The following is a 12775-nucleotide window of genomic DNA, read 5'->3' on the forward strand; positions in this document are numbered from 1 at the left end:
TGAATTTGGAGTTAAAAACAAATTCATTGTGTAAAATGAAAGGCAATAACAATAGCAACAGCCCAAATTTTAGTCAGTCAGTCTCAAAAGTAAATTAAATCGCAAGCAAAAGGAATTCTCCTTGCCTTCTCCCTCTTATTTGGAATTAGCACCCAAACCCTTTGAACAGAGGCAGCTGTGTGATGTACTTAAGGAGGCAAGTTGGTGATCTATAAGGCACCAGGGCACTTGGCAAAGGAAATAATTAGGACTTGAAATCCATCTAGAGGAAGAAGCACCTTATCTAATTGACACAGAGGTGTCAAATGGGGTAATGGGAACTCTACCTAAAGAGTCCTTTTCTTTGCCAGTTCTGTTGTATCAGTCGGATACAAATTGTTGCAAATCACAGAATAAGTGACAAAGAATGGCTTAAGCAATTAACACATTTATTTGGAGATAGATAATTCCAGGGTTGGGAAGCTGCTCAATTAAAGATATATATATTTCTTTCTACTCTTACATCCTTGAGTGTTGAGTGTTCATCCTCAGATTTTCATCTCATGGTAACAAAATTGCTGCTGCAGCTCCAACATCACATTTTCATACAGTTGTATTGAACTCCCATCTCTGTTTTTATTAGAAATAGAAATCATTCCCAGGAGTAAATTGCTCCTCCCACCCCAGCCTAATTTCCCTCATGTATCATTGGCCAGAACTGGGTCACATAGCCACACTAGCTTCCAAGAGAGCTGGGAATGACAGTCTAAAAAAGGAGGAAGAGAATTGGCAAACAACAGTGTCTACCACACACATGAAAGGAAAAGTATCTTTCCTACCATCTGTTTCAAAGGCAACCTCCAAGTCTGATGAGCTTTAAAAAAAAGAGTCTCAACCACTCTCTTCTTTAACTCTGGAATTTCTTTCTTAAACAACTTTGCAATCTCTATATTATCACACTCATTCTGACTAATTAGAAAGAAGATAATTGAGTTAGTGTTAGTTGCTCATTGTATCCAACTCTTGCAACTCCATAAACTACAGCTTGTCCACAGGATTCTCCAAGACGAGAATACTGGAGTGGATTGCCATTCCCTTCTCCAGGGGATCTTCCTGACCTAGGGATCAAACCCAGGTCTCCTGCACTGAAGGCAGATTCTGATAGTTTGATATAAAAATATAGAATAATTTTAGTAATTTGAATGTCTATCACTTTAAACAGCACCTTTTCAGTGAGGACTGGGCTAACCAGAGGCTAAGAGCTAATCCTCCAGAGAAGGCTTTAATGAATGAACACTAAGCACCTGGGATAAGTGTAGTCTTTATACCCAAATGGCTTTACCAAGCTTCTTAAGAATTTTTTTTTTTTTCTGTACTCCTCCTGCAATCCTGTTTAAGGTGTGCATCTTTTATGTGTGTAGGGTGGAAGAGTGGTTAATCAAGGGAGCAACTACAAGAAACTGTCCTCATCCCCACAATTCCAAAATCAGGGCCAGATGCAGGCCAGTTACCCCGGGACTGAGGATGGTCATCCTTTCACCAGATACTGAAGTGTCCTCCGGGCAGAAGGAATAAGTAATGGAACAGCTCCTTGAGATTCCCCTGAATGACTGCTTGTTCATCCTTCCCTCTCCCCTGCCACTTCTGGGTAGCTCTTCGTATGTGACACTGCCCTGGTGGAGACAGCTCTCTCTGCACCCCAAACAAGACCTCTTGCCTATCTTCCCTTAGAGTAGGACTGACAGAGATGATAGGAAGTATGAGAGCTGAGGGGGACTGTGTGGAAGGTAGACGCAGACATCAGAGACCCCTGCAAAGAAGGCATCCCATTCACCACGAGTCATGCTGGAGCACTCAAAGGGTCCTGTCCTTAACGTGACCTTAGAACCAAAACTTACTCTTACTTTGCCTCAGTGTCTTTCCCTATGATAAGTCATGAGAACTCAGTCAGACTTTTAAGCAGAAGAATGACTTTACTACAGTATGGGACCATTAAGCCAAGACTGTTTACAAAATACCAAATTTTACCTATCCAGCGTAGAAAACTGAGCTCACTCTGCTCCTCAACTCCGCTACCAGGCCACTGGGGCCCTACTTCTCAGGGCTTGCTGCTGCTGCTAAGTCACTTCAGTCATGTCCGACTCTGTGCGACCCCATAGACGACAGCCCACCAGGCTCGCCCGTCCCTGGGATTCTCCAGGCAAGAACACTGGAGTGGGTTGCCATTTCCTTCTCCAATAGTGACTGGGAAAAAACAAAGAAAGGCTTGTCCTAATACTGAGTAAGGCAAATGTCTTTATGATTGGGCTCTGCAGCTTTTATATTCAGATTTAAAATAGTATGCCAATCATCCTTGAAGCCTGAATTCCTCAACTCTGCCTCTTTCTTAAGCCAAAGTGATTTTTGTAGCCAGCAGCCTCGAGTCGGACACTGAGTGTGGAATCAAGGTTCTGGTCTCCTCGCTTACTAGCCGTAACCTGGAGGAAGTCACTCACACTCCCGGAGCCTTGCTTTGTTTCCTCATATGAAAAAATCCATAACAGAACCTACAAAAGCTTAGCTCACAACATCATTTATTACAAGAATCAAATAGAATAATGCCCACAAAAGCACTGTGAGCTGTAAATGGTTCCACACATGTAAACAATTATTGGATCAGGTTCTTCATAAAAAACTGATGATTAGTTCTGCTCTGCTGTTCCCTCATAGAACCCTAGGGTTCTCTGCTCATTTTTCTTTCTCTTTTCCTGGTCATCATCTTTCATTCTGTTTGATTCATCCTTCTATCATCTCCCTTCCCCTACTCGTGAAACACACACACAAACCCTATAATTGTTTTCCCCATTATTCTAATTCCTGTCAATCAATTTAGTATTCATTGCATATTTACACTTCCAAAATAACTGCATTTATATGTAATTTGCTCTTGCCTACACAAAAAGTGGGTACAGTTAGATATGGCATTTAAGGCAATGTGTCGGGTAGGTTTCAATTCAGGAAACAGAAACAACAATAGGTAGTTCAAGCAGAAAGGGATTCAAAACAAGGGACTAAGTGCTTAGAAAATTCTCTGGGAGTGCTAAAGAAGCTGAAGTTAGGGGCTATCATATGACTGTAGATTTCAAGGGCACACCATAACAGCTGTAGTCCACAGGAAGCTGTCAAACTGCCCCTCAACATCCTTCACTTTGGTGACAAGAATTTGCGGACCACTGAATGTGGGTTCTGGCTTCAAACACACATCAACTCTGTTGCTTAGCAGCAAGAGCAGTAATAAGATGGCTTTCACATCACTTTTGCCTTCCAAATCCCACACAGGACATCCCCCTGATAGAATGTAATTAGTATCCAGAAGTCTTATTTCAAGGGAGTCTAAGAAATGTCATATCTTTCTTTCCAGGCCCTAAAATTCAGAAACATACATAGAGGGCTTTGAGGACGGATCTCTACTTCCAGCTGGCAATAACCTGTCCCAGGGAGTGACTCTATTCCTTCCAGAATGAACAATGCAACCATGGTCTAAAGAGATCTTGAGAGGAGAGGGGAAGAAAAGGTGCACAAATCTTAGAGCTAATGGGCTTTACAAATACCTGTTCGGATTTATTTGGGGCAACCCTTTTCTTCGTTCTTAAAACATCCAACTCAGAGTAGGAGTTAAAATTTAACTACAGAGTGGAGCCAGCCATAAGCAAAAATGTCCCACACTTATGAAATCTTGCTATGTCCCAGACTGTGACGGTCACTGGGGTGTAACAGTGAACAAGACAAAAGCTGTTCCTGTTCTTATGGAAGTTTGCGGCAAGTTGGATAATAGATGCATCAGACTGACTACCCATGTTCAAAGCCTACCTCCCCAACTTAGCTGTGTGAACTTGGACAGGTTACTTGTCTTAAGTCTCAATTACCTCATCTGTAAGGTATAATCAAAGAACTTACTTAACTGAGATTACATGAAAATCAAGTGGTATAGTGAATGCAGAGTGCTAAGCATACTGTCTGGTACATGGTAGGGTCTGAATAAACATCGGTGAAGAAGGTGAGCAAATCAAAAAGCAGTCACAATGCAGGACACAGTGGTAATGCTGTGATACAAGAAAAACAGCACCTTGAGGAGAGGCGTTCACTCACACCTGTGGGACTCACAGAAGGCTCTGGAAGTAGACTAAGTAGATTCAAGTTTGCGTCTCCTGGTCAAGAAAGGGCATGCTACATTTGAAGCCTAAAAGAAGTTCCGTATGGCCGGAGTAAAAATAACAGGGTGTGGAGAGGGGGCAATTAGGAGCCAGGCCCTGAGAGGACTTGTTAGATGCTTAAGAGTTTGGATAGTATTCTGAGGGCCATGAGAAGCCACTGAAGGAGTCAAAGCTAGAGATTGATACGGTTTGATTTATATTTTAGAGAAATATCCCTTTGGCTGGAATATGAAAGATGGCTTAGGGAAGGGAAAGATTACTGGCAGGAAGTCCAGCCAGAATTCTTTGATAATTAAAGAGAAAGAGAGAGAGGTAGCCTGAAGCTGAAAAGTAGCAGAAAGGTAAAGAAAAATGGAACAATTCTGGAGATATTTAGAAAGTAAGTATGGCTGGAAAGTAAGATATACAGGGTTTTTTTTTTTTCCTGTATCTTCCTTTGTCTTGCTTAATTCATTTCTTTGTTCATTTAAATTGAGAAACAAGGGCTTCCCTGGTGGTCCAGTGGCTAAGACTGCGTGCTCCCAAAGCAGGGAGCCCAGGTTCGATCCCTGGTCAACTAGATCCCATACACCACAACTACAAAATCCCACATGCCGCAGTGAACAGTGAAGATGCCGTGTGCCACAGCTAAGATGGGGCGCAGCCAAATCAAAAAAATCAAATTGGAAAACAAAAACACTTTAGCAAACGTATTTTCTTAGATAACAGATCAGTGCTGTAACAGTGGTCTCCATGTGCAGATAACCCATGCTAGTTATTTAACATAGGAGACATTATTATTGAAAATTTAGGGCATGGAAAAAAAAAGATGGAATGGGGCCTGTATTTGCATTTGACTTTTGCTTTGGTGACCCTCAAACTCTGCAGCATAGTTTAGTGATCACCATCCATTCTCTTGTTAGGATAGTCTTTTTTTCTTTTTTTTTTAAGAGAAATATAAAGGGGAATTGCCTGGCCGTACAGTTTTTAAGGCTCCATGCTTTCACTGCCAAGGGCCAGATTCAGTCCCTGGTCGGGGAACTAAGATCCCATAAGTCACATGGTGTGTCCAAAATAATAATAATAATGAGATATAATTGACATATAACATTATATTAGGGATTTCCCTGGTGGTCGGTTAGGGCTTTGTGCTTCCACTGCAGGGGGTGCAAGTTTGATCCCTGGTTGGGGGAACTAAGATCCTGTAAAAACAACAACAGACGGAAAAAACACGTTGTATTCATTTCAGCTGTACAACATAATGATTTGATTATATGTATGTATTGCAAAATGATCACAGTAAGTCTAGTTAACATCTGTCCCCATACATAGTTATGAAAATTTTTTTTTCTTTTGATGAGAACTGTTGAGATGTACTCTCCCAGCAGCTTTCAAATAAGCAATACATTATTGTTAGCTATAGTTACCATGCTATTTGTCACATCCCAGGATAATCTTTAATCTGAGCTACATCTCTAGAGCCATCATAGAGGTAATAAAAAGTATCATATCACACCATCTTTGTCATTCCTTGTCTAGTTCTTACACCTGTTTTTCCTGGGGGAGTTTAATTTTGGGGTGTTTGGGATATTAGAAGTGGAACCTCCACTTGTTTTCTACATCTCCTAAATTTGAGAAATGATGGGATTGAAATTCTGGGTTATATCTGATTTAACCAAATTGTGAGGTATTGATGTAATGGAAAAAATATTTTGTACTTTAAGTCCTCTATCCTTTATTTAATGCTCTCTTGAGCCAAATGTGTTTTCCATTTGGGTGACTTAAAGGAGGGAGGCAGAGATAGTCTCAGATGTCATTTCAGGGAATTATTTTACTTCTTAATCAATTATACTTCTTGCTAAGTCTGTTAGAACTGATTTTCCTATCTCCCATTTCTCTTGGGAAAATTTTATGATAAGTAGTGAAATCTTTGGTCTCAAGATGAAAGCAGTGATTCGTTATGTGCCCCTCACCCCATTATCTGAAAGAAGCCATGATAAATAAAGCAGCAAATCTCTGAACTAGTTGAAGAAATTTTTTATTTTTAATGGTATACAATGCTTATTGGTTATAAAGACCCATGTACATTTTTTTCTTTCACTGTGGTGCCAGAAGAATTGGTATGTTTATAATTGATAATCAGGTTTTAAAATTTGGAAACATCTTTTGTTTTTGAAACATGATTAGAATAATTAGAGAAATTACAAGTCTGAGTAAGAGTCTGGGGATTTACTGGAGAAAGGGGGATCTTAATCTTTAGGATATTTTTCACCCCAGAGATATAAAAATATTTTCTTGTAAGGAAAATGAGAGAATAAAACCAGTCACTTTAGCTGTGTCCCTGAAGATGTATATTTTGAAGAGAAGTGGAGAAAACAGAGAACTATACAAATGTAGAGAAGTGAAAAGAATCCCAAGGAGTCATGGTTTTCTCAGAATAATATTTTTTTTCTCATAATCATATGTTTACCAAGAAACATGAAATAAATATTCAATATCTGACATGATCCCAGGAACTAGGGAGCTACATTTGTGTGTGTGACTTTGTACACTTCCTATAATGGATGATTCCTAATGTTACTTAGGAACCCAGCTTCATAAACATGGAATCATTTTACCCTGACTTTGATGTAAGTGTGTAAAAACAAAAAGTGTTAGTCGTGTCCACTCTTTGGGACCCCATGGACTGTAGCCTACCTCTGTCCATGGAATTCCCCAGGCAAACATACTGGAGTAGGTTGCCATTTCTTTACTCTAGGGATCTTTCCAATCAAGGGATTGAACCCAGGTCTCCTGCATCACAGGCAGATTCTTTATCATCTGAGCCACCATGGACGATTAACCCAGACTAAGTAAATAGGGAGATCAAGTGAGCATACATAACCACTCTGCTATACTTTATATATGCACATTTCAAATCAGACCCAATAGACACTTTAGCTTGCCCATCAGAATAGATATTTATTGCCAGGAACGTTCTGGGTTGAACTATCTGCCTTGAGCCTTTTGGAAACTGAACTGGCTGGAGCAGATTGCAAGGTTTAGGCTGTAGGAGAATGACTCAGGTTCTTTTTCAGCCTAAAGCAATTACCCAGCTGTTGGAAAGTTGAAATATTGAACCAAATTATATTACCTAAGTTAAACACTCCTGAGAATAGATCATGATATATATTAAGGTGCATGTATTATGCAAGGATTGACATTCCTATTAATATTTCTATATCTTGTGAACAAGCCTTGGAATCTTCCCTGAGAATAAGTTTGTTGTTAGTATGTTTTTTGGTATTTGTTTTCATTGGTTGAGATATATATACACTATTAGCACATTAGCACATTCTCAAAGTCATTACCCTGTAAAATTGGAACTTTCAGAAACATCCTTGATAAAAGTCATCAACAGAATAATTAAATGCTCAAAAACAATAGGTATTCTGTATATAACAACTACAGAGTTTGGCCTAAAGCTGATGATATGCTTTAAAGAAAAACAACTCATTTATTCTCACATGGTCTTATTTAAACCATATAGAACCCCTGTAAATAAACAGGACATGTATTATAGTACAGTAGTCCCCCCTTATCAATGGGGAGGATATGTACCAAGACTCCCCATGGATGCCTGAAACTGAGGATAGTACTGAATCCTATATATACTATATTTTACCCTATATGTAAATACCTATCATAAAATTTAATTTATAAATTAGGCACAGTAAGAGATTACTAACAATAATAACATAGAACAGCTACAACAATATACTGTAATAAAAATTATGTGAATGTGATCTCTCTCTCCAAAATTTCTTCTTGTATTATATTACCCTTCTTGTGATGATATGAGATAATGAAACACATGATGAGATGAAGTGAGGTGAATGACATAGCATTAGGCTACTATTGACATTCTGAGGATTTTTCCGAAGAAGGATTGTCTGCTTTGGATGAGCCTGGATCATCCAGCTATGACAATGTTTGGATGTCAGGAACAGATTTTGTTGGTGGTTGGGGGTCCCAGAAAGATGGAGCCAGAGGGCGCAAGATTTCATCCTGCTAATCAAAACAGCATGCAATTTAAAACTTATGAATTGTTTATCTCTGGAATTTTCCATTTAATATTTTCAGACCAATAAGTAGTAGTAATATTTTTGACCATAAGTAGCTGAAACCAGAGATGAGGGTGGAGCACTGTATCTCCAGTCTTAGCAATAAATGACCCAGAGACAAACAATTGGCAAGTGGCAGAACCAAGATTTGTTTTCAGTGTTTTTCTATTTCAGTTCCAAAGCCCTCTTTGGGGATACACAAATTAGAGATCAGCAGCAAAGAAAATTACAAGAGTCAATTAGAATCACAACCAATTAATCTAGTCTATAGAATTTAAACTATGCCTTAAGACATAACCTACAAGACTGAGACATATTTATTGCATTGTATTACAAATTCACGTTTCATTATTACTCTCTGAGCACTGAGCTGGTAAAAAGACTTTTGTATTTAATTCATCAGTGAATATTTATTGACCACTATTCTGTGTGGGAATATTGAATTAGACATTGTTTTCTTTCTTTTTATTAAAATTAACTTGTAGAGTGAGTGCCCGGTCATTCCAGCGAGTATTTTGTTGCCTAATTTTCCATTTTTCCTCTATCGAGGAGGGGAAAGTCTAAAGACTTGGTAAGGTAATTCTCTGTTCTTCAAACTTTGTTACAAAGTTCCATTCTCTCATTTATAAAATGGGTATCACTTATTGACCATCTACTATATGCTAGGTGTTCTACATACATTACTGGTAACCTTCACATCTTTGTAGCTTTGTGTAGGTATAGTCATCCTCATTTTTATGAATGTATGAAAATGTCCAGACATACCTCAGAGATATTGCAAGTTTGGTTCTAGACTACCACAATAAAGGAATATGGCAATAAAGTGAGTCACATGGATTTTATTTTTTTGGTTTCCCAAAGCATATAAAATTCATGTTTACATTGTACTGTGGTCAGTTAACTTTGAAATTGCATCATATCTTAAAAAATGTACATGCCTTAATTTAAAAAATGCTTTCTTTGGTTTAAAAAATGATAGCCATCATCTGTGCCTTCAGCAAGTCATAAAGTTTTTGTTGATGGAGGGTCTTGGATGCTGATAGATGCTGACTGATCAAGGTGGTGATTGCCGAGGTTGGGGTGGCTCTGGCAACTTTTTGAAATGAGACAGCAATGGAGTTTGCTACATCAATTGACCCTTCCTTTCACCTGAACACTTACAGGTCAATGGAGGGTTATTAATTGGCTTAATTTCAATATCATTGTGTCTCAGGAAATAAGGAGGCCTGAGGAGAGGGAGGGAGGTGAGCATTCAGGACACAGATTTATCATTTAAGTTTGCCATCTTACATGGTGTGGTTCATAGTGCTCCTAAACAATTACCATAGACAACTGATTGCACAACACTGTAATAAATATAATAATAATGAAAAAGCTTGAAATATGGTGACACAGAGACCCAAAGTGAGCAAATGCTATTGGAAAAAACAGTATAGGTACACATGTTCAACTCAGGGTTACCACAAACTTTCAATCTGAAGAAGAAACAGTATCTGTGAAGTTCAGCAAAATGAGGTATGCCTGTATAGCGTAGCAGTGAAACAAGACGAGATAGCCTTGGATCAACAGCAGGACCTTCAATCAAAACTACCTGAGATTGAATCTGGCTCCATACTTACTCCGACCAGTTATTTCATTTCTGTCTTCTCCCTTATGTGCATCTCTAAAATGGGATAAAATTATTTGAACTCACAGAATTTTGGTGTTAAATGAATTAACATCTGTAAATGGCTTACAGTGCCAGGGCTTCTGTTGATAGTGAATGTTAGCTATTCATTTGGTGTGTCCTGGAGCTGAATCTGAGCACCTCTTTTTCTTCTTTTTATGTATATCTGTTACTCCCAAAGTGACCTCATTTACTCCTATGGTTTTAAATATAAAACTATACTGATGACTCCAAAATTTATATTTCCTGACAAAATGATACTTTTCAAGTGTAAGTCAGCTCATGTCACTTCTCCATTCAAAACCCTCCAGTGATTTCTTATCTCTGAAAAAGCCAAAGCCCTAACAAGGGCCTGTAAGGCCCTATCTGATCTGTCCTACTTTTCCAATCTGTCTCCCACCGTTTTCCACTCACACTCTTTTCTCCAGCCATACAGGTGTGCTAGCTGAAGACTCCCAAACACTCTTGCTCCTCAGGCTCTTTGCATTGGGCTTCCCTGGTGGCTCAGCTGGTAAAGAATACACCTGCAATGTGGGAGACCTGGGTTTGATCCCTAGGTTGGGAAGATCCCCTGGAGAAGGGAATGGCTACTTCCCTTCCATGGAATTCCATGGACTATATTGTCCATGGGGTCCAAAAGAGTTGGACACGACTGAGCGACTTTCACTTTCACTTTCTTTCAGGTTATGTTCTTCCCCAGATATTCAAATGACACATTCCTTCACTTCTTTCAGGTCTTTGCTCAGATCCCATCTTACTGGAGAGGCCGTCTATGACCACTTAAATAAAGAAGGATTTCCCTTTCTTTTTCTTCTAGCTTTTCTTTTTTCCCATTGTGATGTCTATTGTCATTGCTGTTCTTCAGTTGCTAACTTGTGTTTGAAGTTTTGTGACCCCATTGACTGTAGCCTGCCAGGATCCTCTGTCCATGGGGTTTCCAAGGCAAGAATACTGGAGTGGGTTGCCATTTCCTTCTCCAGGGGATCTTCCCGACCTAGGGATCGAACCTGCATTTCCTGCATCAGCAGGCAGATTCTTTACCACCAGAGAAGCCTATGGTATCTATTACCATTATGTTTATTTTGTTTTTTTAATGATCTGTTTTCCCCTCTAGAATGTGAGCTGTATTAAAGCAGGAACTTTGGTTTGTTCACAGCCCCTAAATCAAGTGCCTGGCACATGGCAGACATTCAGTGAATATTTGTTGTCCAGCTAGTAAGTATCAGTTTCAAACCCAAGTCAGGCTCCCCTTAATATCTCCTGCTTGTCTACCGCACTAGTCTGCATCCCATATCAGGAAAGATACAAAACCATTAAAATATACATCGATTCTGATACTTGTCTTTAAACTAGAAATTTTACGCATATTAGGACTGATTTGCTGTTCAGCATTTAACAAATATTTACTGTACACCACACATACATGCTCTTAAGTAAGAAACAATGACCAACCCACTAAAATAGGTAGAAATTTACCTAAGAATCTAGAAGCCCGAGAAAGGTAAATATTTGTACTTATGGATCTCTAAGTTCAGAATTATTACGTGCAACTAAAACTAATACAATGGTATATGTAAATTATATCTCAATTTTTTAATGCCATTTAAAAAAAATCTCGAGTTATTAGGTCTATTTTTTGTATCAGACTAGAATACTTGGTCATCCCTGAAACTTTCTTTCCCCATCTTTCTCATTCTCTGTCCACTCATTTACTTAAGCCAAATTTCTAGACACTTTTCTGGATTGTTCTTTCTCCCTTCCTTCACATCTAGTTCATTTGCAAAGATTGTAAACTTTACCAACAAAACTTATCCTGAGACCATTTTCTTCTCATCAGCTTTACCTCTATAAAACCTAGGCCAAGGACAACTCCACCTGCCAAACTACCAGCGGGATTTCCTAAGTGCTTTCCTCATCTTCCCATTTTCCACTGAGAAGGCAGAGTGATCTTATAAAAATGTAAATTACTTGTCACTTCCCTGCCTAAAAGCTTCAGTGGTTTCCTTTTGTTATTCCTCTCTAAGTTATTTCTTTTAGAAAAACATCCAAACCCTACCCTAGCCTACAAGCCCTACTTGATTTGGTCCTGATCACCAGTCCAATCTGCTCTCTTAGCATTTTCCCCATTATTCATACACTCAAGTCTCTTTGGCCTTTCATTTCTAGGAGGACAATGAACCCCTCCTTGCCCCAGAATATTTGTACTAGCAACTCCTTGTCATTTAGGTCACAGTTTAAATTTCACCACCCCAGAGAGGCCTTCCCTAACTTCTTCATTTCAATTAGTCCCCTCTCCTCCATTCACCCTTTGTTCTGTCAGAGAGTGAATTGCATTCACTTATTGTGCATGGCACAATCACCATCTAATATTTTCCTTCTTTGTTTATTGTCTCTTTCCAGTAGAATGTAAACTTGATGAAGACTGACACTTTGCTTTATCAGCAGGGTTTATATCAGAGCCTAACACATCGTGGGCACTCAAACACTTATGAATGGGTAAATCTTTGTCTGAATTTTGATAGCTTATGTAAGATCACAGTAGTTTCTAACACAGCTTTAGTAACTCTGTGACATCCGTGTTCTCATTGCTTCAACACACAAAAGGAGCAGTATGCCAGGAGAAGGATTCAGCTTCCTCCTATATCTTGGCAACCACTTGGTCAAGCTCTGGACTCAGTTCAGTAGTTCAAAACCATGAGATTAAGAGGGGAAAGACAGGCAGAAATGAACACTCCCCAATGGATCAATTGTCATTTCTCACTTAAAATTTTGAGAGGGAGAGAAAGAAAACAGTTCTTAAAATCAAACACTTTTGGAGCTGCAAATGTTAGAGAAAGTTGATGTCGACAGAAAAA

General features: G+C 39.0%; 1 protein-coding gene across 5 annotated transcripts in view; it reads left to right on the plus strand.

Moving 5' to 3' along the window:
* Window positions 1-12775, plus strand: part of NMNAT2 (nicotinamide nucleotide adenylyltransferase 2) — a 208773-nt gene that overhangs the window by 33444 nt on the left and 162554 nt on the right. The gene's annotated exons all lie outside the window — the stretch shown is intronic.

This window comes from Cervus canadensis, chromosome 13, assembly GCF_019320065.1.
Source record: "Cervus canadensis isolate Bull #8, Minnesota chromosome 13, ASM1932006v1, whole genome shotgun sequence".
NCBI lineage: Eukaryota > Metazoa > Chordata > Mammalia > Artiodactyla > Cervidae > Cervus > Cervus canadensis.